Source organism: Hemitrygon akajei, chromosome 17, assembly GCF_048418815.1.
Source record: "Hemitrygon akajei chromosome 17, sHemAka1.3, whole genome shotgun sequence".
Taxonomy (NCBI): domain Eukaryota; kingdom Metazoa; phylum Chordata; class Chondrichthyes; order Myliobatiformes; family Dasyatidae; genus Hemitrygon; species Hemitrygon akajei.
This window is the reverse complement of record NC_133140.1, coordinates 20565142-20572658: the sequence shown is the minus strand read 5'-3', so window position 1 is coordinate 20572658 and position 7517 is coordinate 20565142.

The window sequence follows — 7517 nt, the reverse complement described above, 5'->3', positions numbered from 1 at the left end:
CGGAGGAGGGTGGGCAATCTCATGGAACTGATGCCTTTGTCGTTCTTTGTTACGGAGGTTATGGGTCTGCTGCTGTCTGAGTAGCCTAAGCAAGCCACTGTATGCACTTTGCAGGTGGCACACAGCAGACAAGGTGTGCCAGGAGCGGACAGAGCAACTATCTAGGATGGCAAAGGAAGAAGCAATCAAACCGAGTTTCTCTCAAAAAGGTTGCCTTGTTCTGGATGGTACTGGGATTCTTGTGTACAGCTGGAGCTGCACTCATCCTGGCACGTACAGATAACACCCGAGTTACACCTTGTTGATGGTACGAAGGTTTTGATAAGGAATCACTTACCATGGGATATCCTCCCTTAGACTTACTCTTTTAACCTCAGTATTTGACTAGTCGGTGACATTTTCACCCTCACCCATTTAACGTTAATGGTGGGGTTTTGGCAAAGGTAGTACTGTCAAATGTCAAGCGTAACACGTGGGAGGTGGTCATTGTTTGGTGTTCCGTTAATGTTGCCAGTTATCAGCTCATATCTGAATAGACTTCCTGCACGTACTCATTAACTGCTTTGTTATCTGGAGAGCTGTAAAAGGAATTGGACATTGGGCAGTCATCACTAAACATCCCTACTTCTAAACACAATTTGGTATCTGTAGAAACATCATGGGTTTGAGATAATTGGCTTCCAGCAATGTCCAACATGTTATTTCATGATAAGTATAATTCCAATCTTTGGAGTTGTCACTTTGATTCCCAGTGGTTTCAGCTTTGCCTGGGTTCTTTGGTGCTTCAGTCAGACATTTTAGCCTCACCCCCACCTCACCTCTGGAATTCAGGGTTTCTTGCTAATGCTTGCTGTAGTGACCGGGCCCAAACATAGCATCAGGGAGCAGGTTATAGGTAAGTGCTGCTTAACTGCACCATCAGTGACACTTTCCAATACACTGCTGAAGATTGATAGGAGACTAATGGTGCATTAATTAGTCGGATTGGATTTGTCCTACTTTCTGTGGCAAGCATAGACGTGGGCAATTTTCCAAATTGTCAGGGAGCTGCGAGTGTTGTAGCTGTACTGGAACAGATTGGCTTAATGTGCAGCTAGTTCTACAGTGCAGGTCTCCAGTCTGCAGCTGGACTGATGTTTGGTCCCGGAGCCATTGCACACAGCCATTCCCTCATAGCATGTGGATGGAAGTCTGGCAGCTGTGACAAACGGACATCAAAATCAGAATCAGGATTATTATCACTGACATATACCAGGTAATTGGTTGTTTTGTGGCAGAAGTATAGTGCAATATATTAAAAAACTATAAATTACAGTAAGAATTATACAGTATATACAACAGATTCTGTTTAATTGGATCAGCCACTTATTTGGCACAAATCTTAAAGAACAAAAACTAATCAGGAAAATAGCCAGGATTCCCTTTGTATATTGGGGACACTATGCCACTTAATTGGGACAGAATGATTGTTGCCAAACTGTTTCTAACTAACAAATCATGTAAACTTGTGTGGACGTTGGACAGTTTAGCATATGTAAAGCAAATAGCTTTTAAATAGCATCAGTTGCTTGAGTTTGTGTTCTATAAGTAGTGATTTTTGCCACTCATAGTTGGCAAGTACTAAGCAGTGACAATTCAGAACAGTTTTGCTCACCGCATTAAGAATTTAAAGGTATTAACAATCATCTTGAATGTTATAATGAAAATGAAGATTTGTAGGATGCAGTCATAAAAAGCATTTTATGAAGGCAGGCCATTTTCTTCTCCAGGTGTCTGTGCTGATTTTGTTCATTTGCAGTCAATCAAAAGAACATGGCAGTGTACACTGGATGAATTCCTCCATCAATAACTATTAGGAGCTAATACACAATTCTATAGAACTGTAGTAGTATTGGTTGTGCTCTGATTTGTTCTGTATTATGAATAAACTCTTCTTGGGCTTCCAGCTGGCTAACGGTATCGATTTTAACTGATATTTCAATGACAAACTCTGTTATCTTCATCAGGGATGATGCCTAGGCATATCTAGTCCAGTGGTATTTATAGCCCCAGCATATTGTCCCACCTGATTGGTTAGACTTCATCCAGTCAGGGTTTCCCCTGCCCCACCTTGTTTACAATCAAATTCCAGTTCTTACTTAGAGTGAGACCTTGGTCTTTGTTAAAATTCTTTTCCTCTAGTTTTATTTCAAAAGCACTAGGTCCTTTTCCAGTTCTGTATTACATTTAAATACATAATTTATTACTCAGTTAAAAAAATAGATTGACTTTTTAAATATTTTTGACCATTTCCATGCATATGTGTGAGATAGTGTTTATTGGTTGACTTAATGTCCGTTGGGAGATCTGATGGTGGAGAGCAAGCAGCTGCTCCTAAAGCATTGAGTGTGGGTCTTCAGGCTCCTGTAGCTCCTCCCTGATGATAGCAATGAGAACAGGGCATGTCCTGGGTGGTGGGGGTCCTGCTGAGGGATTGCCTTTTGAAGATGCTAACGCCTAGCGCCCATGGTGCAGATGGCTGAGTCTGCAACCCCATGCGGCACTTTCTGAACCTTTGCAGTGGCCCCTCACTGCCAGATGGTGACGCAAGCAGTTCAAAAACTTTCCACGGTTGCTGGAAACTTGCTGGAGTCTTTTGAGACATGCCAAATATCCTCAAACTGTTAATGAAATATAGCCATTGACATCAATATGTTGGGCCCAGGATAGATCTTCAGAGATGTTAACAGCCAGGAACTTGAAGCTACTCATCCTTTCCACAGTTGATCCCTCGATGAGGACTGATGTGTGTTTCTTCAACTTCCCCTTCCTGAAGACCACAATCAATCCCTTGGTCTTACTGATGTTGAGTGTAAGGTTGTGGTTGAGACACAACTCAACCGGCTGATCTACCTCACTCCTGTCTGCCTCCTTGTCACTTTCCAAGATTCTGTCAAATTAATCGCAAATTTTTAGATAGCACTTGAGCTGTTCCTGGCCACACAGTCATGGGTGTAAAGAGAGTGAAGCAGTGAATTAAGAGCACATCCTTTAGGTGTGCTGGGTGCGGATTGTCAGCAAGGGGGAGATGTTTTGTCTGATCTGCACTTACTGTCAGGTATAGAGTGAGGTATAGAAGCCCAGGTTTTGGAGTTTGCAGATTAATACTGAGGGTATGAAGGTGTTGAATGCTCAGCTATAATCAATAAACAGAAGCCTGACGTAAGTATTGCTGTTGTCCAGGTGGCCAAGGCCATGTAGCGAGCCACTGAGATTACAGCCACCTTTGTTGCTGTTGTTTTCTATGGCATTCACACTTCTAACTGAAGTGCACCCGAGAGAGGCAAACGCAAGTCTGTCTGTTCGGGAGCTGGGGTTGGATCGATCTTTGTCTGGCATCTCATACACAGCCATTCCAACATGTTGGCATTGCCTGATGGAGTCCTTGAAGCATGCAAGCCTCCACACAACGTCAATGCTGGAGACCTATTGTAGCGGGTCCAGGTCCTTGCATAGGCAGGAATTAATTCTGGGCAAAAGCATGGGGCAGTTAGTCTTCTCAACTTGGGCACTGGTATGTTTGTTGCCCTTCTGAAGCGGGATGGAACCTCCAACTGCAGCAGCGAGAGACTGAAATATCCTCGAACATTCCTGCCAGTTGGTTGGCACAGGTTTTCAGTGCCCTACCAGGTACACCATCAAGGCATGATGCCTTGCGAGGATTGATCCTCTTGACAGATGTTCTGACATTGGCCTCTGAGACAGAAATCACAGGATTGCCAGATGCTGCAGGGATTCACACAGGTGTAGTTTTATTCTCGTTTTTAAAACATGCATAAAAAGCATTGAACTCATTCTGGAGTGAAGCATCACGGCCACTTATGATGCTGGCTTTCACCTTGTAGCAAGCCTGGTATTATTCCGGATGTAGTTCTCCTCCTGAATTAGCTTGACAGCAATGACGGTGTGAGGGATCTGTGTGCAGTCATGCATGTACAGAATCTGGTGTAGTACAGTTTTTGTGTTGCCGAGAGGACTGTGCAGTGTTCATGCATGTACAGAATCTGGTGTAGTACAGTTTTTGTGTTGCCGAGAGGTCTGTGCAGTGTTCATGCATGTACAGAATCTGGTGTAGTACAGTTTTTGTGTTGCCGAGAGGTCTGTGCAGTGTTCATGCATGTACAGAATCTGGTGTAGTACAGTTTTTGTGTTGCCGAGAGGTCTGTGCAGTGTTCATGCATGTACAGAATCTGGTGTAGTACAGTTTTTGTGTTGCCGAGAGGTCTGTGCAGTGTTCATGCATGTACAGAATCTGGTGTAGTACAGTTTTTGTGTTGCCGAGAGGACTGTGCAGTGTTCATGCATGTACAGAATCTGGTGTAGTACAGTTTTTGTGTTGCCGAGAGGTCTGTGCAGTGTTCATGCATGTACAGAATCTGGTGTAGTACAGTTTTTGTGTTGCCGAGAGGTCTGTGCAGTGTTCATGCATGTACAGAATCTGGTGTAGTACAGTTTTTGTGTTGCCGAGAGGTCTGTGCAGTGTTCATGCATGTACAGAATCTGGTGTAGTACAGTTTTTGTGTTGCCGAGAGGTCTGTGCAGTGTTCATGCATGTACAGAATCTGGTGTAGTACAGGTTTTGTGTTGCCGAGAGGTCTGTGCAGTCATGCATGTACAGAATCTGGTGTAGTACAGTTTTTGTGTTGCCGAGAGGTCTGTGCAGTCATGCATGTACAGAATCTGGTGTAGTACAGTTTTTGTGTTGCCGAGAGGTCTGTGCAGTGTTCATGCCCAAAAGTACTGCCATAGTCAGATGCATTGGATTGGTGAGGACAAGATCAAGTGAGTTTATCACTCACATTGGTTCCACCAGCACCGCCTGCAGATCTAATCTTCCAGCTGTCTCTTCAGGATGCTTTCAGCTTGGTCAGTGGTGGAAATACCAACCCACTTTTGGTAGGGACATTGAAGTCCCCACCCAGAGTGCATTCCGTGCTTTGGCTAATTTACATATTTCTTCTAGAACATTGAGGAGCCCTGATTTGCCACTAAGTGAGGACATTAGAAGGTTTCCTTGCCCGTGGTGTTATGAGATCTGCAATCTCACGGCCATACCCTCCATGCTGTATACCACTGTAGCACACCTCTTAGTAGACCTGTCATAACCATACAACATGCCAAGGTCCACTGGTGGAGGAGCTTGTGATGTTAGCTGAAGGAAAGGGATTCAGTAAGCATGGCAGTCGGGTTGTCGCCTGACTGCACCAAATTGGTGAAGATTTGCAATGACAACTGAATTGAACACAGTGCATAGAACATAGGACATTACAGCACAGTACAGATCCTTCAGCCCACGCTGCCTTTTAACTTACTCTAAGATCTAACCCTACACAGCCCTCCATTTCTCTATCACCCATGTGCCTATCTAAGAGTTTCTTAAATGCCCCAATGAATCTGCCTCTGCTACCACCTCTGGCACCCAGTAATCTCTGTGGAAAGAACTTACCTCTGCTATCCCCCCTATACTTCCCTTCATTCACTCCAGACTCATTTTACCCTCCTGTGTCTGAAAGGAGCTAGTTTTTGCTGATTCAGCAAAAGATCTTTAAGAACGGTCTATGTCTTTGCCTGCAGAGCTTGGCAGCTTGTAACTACTATGAAAAGTACTAAACACCTGTAGAGTTGCAGATTCAGCAAGAGGCAAATCAACAATTAACCTGTAAGTGACTGATGATCCCTCTTCATTAGGACTGGTGCTGGGGTCCACCCTGTCGTTTCGCAAACAGTCAGTCATTGCTGGTGCAGTGGGCCCAATCTGACAAGCCTGGAGTCAAATAATCCAAGCACCTGCATTGGCCTGACTGTCTGCCTGCTCTGCAGAGTTCTGTCAGGCATTCAGTGCAGTCACAAATCTGCCCTACATGGCATTGTATTTGTACATATACAGTGCATATCTCAAGGCTCTAGTTAAACCTGTGTGGAAACACTAATGGCCAGGAATGTAAAAGTCTACAAAAGGTGCTGGATACGGTCTAGTCCATCACAAGCAAAGCCCTCCCCATCATTGAGCTCATCAACAAGGAGAGCTGCCATCACCAAGGACCCCCACTATCCAGGTCAGGCCTTCTTCTCACTACTGCTCTCGGGAAGGAGGTACAGGAGCCTGAAGTCCCACACCACCAGGTTCAGGACCGGTTATTACCCTTCAATCATCAGACGCATGAACCGGCGTGGATAACTTCTCTCACCTCAACTCTGAACTGATTCCACAACCTACAGACTCACTTTCAAGAGCTCTCCGACTCATGTTCTCAGGGGTATTTATTTACTTCTTTATTATTAGCACAACCTGTCTTCTTTTGCACATTGGTTATTTGTCAGTCATTATTTAAATATAGAAACTGTATTTATTTTTCTGAAAATACCTGTAAGAAAATCAATCACAAGTTACTATATGGTGATTTATACTGTACTTACTTTGATAATAAATTTATTCTGAAGTTTGAACTTTGTAAACCAATTAAGTGTAGATAAAGTTACAAAGACTGTAGGTCATTAGATTGTTGTCAGGCAGTGTGAACGGGTAGGGATCTTGAAATGTTCCCCTCTTTTTGCAGAAGTGGTTGTTAGTTGATGCTTTGTTTGTGGCAGACTTGCTTTGGAACTATTATGTCTGCATGGCATACAATGGAAGACTTTGAATGAATGATCTGAAATGGCAAATATCCCAGTTTGACCCTTATCACTGAAAATATATTCAATTGCTGAAGCAACATCTTGTACTATCAAGAAACCCTCTCTGTAGATTTATTTAGCTAAGCAATGGGGTAATAGGACATCTGCACACTTTGTAGAATTGATGATTAATGTTGGTGGTGGAGGGCAGAGAGCACTTTTAGCTGTTGAGACTATGAAATGGTGCTATAGCCTTTTGACTCGGGCTCACCTTCCCAGGTCTAAGTTACAACCTTCCTGAGATTTTCCAAAGCCAGCAAAACAAAAAAACAAGAATCTTAGGGTTGTGTATGGTGACATATATGTACTTGGATAATATATTTACTTTGAACTATATCTTTGCAATTAGTTGTCAAAGCGGTCAGAGGATTTGGACTCTGCTTGGACCTCAGCTCTTCTGCTTCCATCTCTGCAAGGGAGAAGTTCAGAATGATCTATCACTCAGACGGTGCCACCTCTTGACCATATGCCAGTCAGATCACCAGCACATTTTTTTATTCCAACTTATGATAAGAAGTGATGGATAAATGCAAGGTGCTAAAGTTTAAGATTCACCAGCTATTTATAGGATAGCATAGTGGTTAGCACTACGCTTTATAATACCAGCAACCAGAGTTCAATTCCCGCCACTGCCTGTAAAGAGTTTGTGACTCTGTGACTCTTATTCTCCCTGTGACTGCGTGGGTTTCCTCTGCATGCTCCGGTTTCCTCCCACAGTCCAGAGTCATACTGTATGGTAGGTCAATGTAAATTGTCCTGTGATTAGGTAAGGGTTAAATCAGGCATTGCTGGGTGGCACAGTT